The sequence below is a fragment of the Aplysia californica genome, unplaced genomic scaffold (genome assembly GCF_000002075.1).
Source record: "Aplysia californica isolate F4 #8 unplaced genomic scaffold, AplCal3.0 scaffold01726, whole genome shotgun sequence".
NCBI classification, from domain to species: Eukaryota; Metazoa; Mollusca; class Gastropoda; order Aplysiida; family Aplysiidae; genus Aplysia; species Aplysia californica.
Window position 1 is genome coordinate 1 of NW_004798996.1, and position 1,275 is coordinate 1,275.

Consider the following 1,275-nt stretch of genomic DNA (forward strand, 5'->3'; position numbering starts at 1 on the left):
ATTTTGAATTTTGCCCGGGTGGCGGCCGAAGCCTACTCTTATCGATTTTAGACCACCAAGGGATCTTTAACACAGACAAACACAACGACCCCTGCAGGATCAGAAATAAAACTGCACAACTCAGCAATACCTCATTTTTCTCTCCAAGAGACCAGCAACAGCAACAGTTTAATTAAAAATTATTTTTCGTAAGAGTTTTAGGTCACTAGCAACCCAAGCAAATCATATAAGCGCCAAAGACTTGGACCAATTTAGCCTTTATTCTTCTCTGATTTTTTTTCTCTCATTCCAGTCACCGGGGCAACAAACAATCACAGACGATGGAAAAAGTGAAAAAAAGACCACACAAAAACCTGAGAACAGCAAACACAAAAAACAAGATTCTGCCAAATACACAAACTGTTTACATCCAGGCAACTATCTCTCACTCTAAGAAAGAAAATGCTGGAATGCAACATCTTCCCAATATTTCTATATGCTGCGGAGACCTGGACTTAGACAAAGAAAGGAAAAAAACCCAACAAAATAGATGTGCTTGAGATGTGGTGCTACTGCAGAATGACCAGTGGAAGTTGGAAAACACAAAAAAGACGAACAATGACGTGTCGTGTCAGATTCTCCACACAAGACAAACCCTGCAGAATAAAATAAAATGTAAGAAAGCACAATACTTTGGCCACTTAAAACGACACAAGAGACCATTGTGAAAGGGGTGTTTGAAACAAGGCGGATGTGGGGCAGGAGAGCCAGGGAAAGACAAAAAGTAACTTGGATGGACAACATAAAAAAACATGGACTGTCCTGGATTGGATATGGCATAATGAGCAATGGCAGTTCGTGACCGTGAAGGATGGAGGATCAGTTAAGTACACGTGAACCACGGAGTCAGAGATGACAACTCCAGCTCCTGTCGTTGCGTCATTTTACCTTCCCTCACACCCATTACGACAGTACACGCTTCGTATTTTAGCAATTTGAGTCAAAAGAGGTTTTTAAATCTACATAAATTCTTTAATTATAGTTGGTTATCTGTTCACATCTACTGAGTCCAGACATTTTTAAACTGTTTACTTTCTGTTTTTCAATTGCAGTAGAAGTTGCATGTGTTTAAGACATCTTTCGCCGACATTAAAATTCTAAGTTTTGGAGAAAAAAAAAGCAAGTAAAGATACATAGTGTATAATACACATCTCTCAATCTCTCTACCTATCTCTGTCTATCTACCTCTGTCTATCTCTCTCTATATATATCTCTCTCTCTCTCTCTCTCTCTATC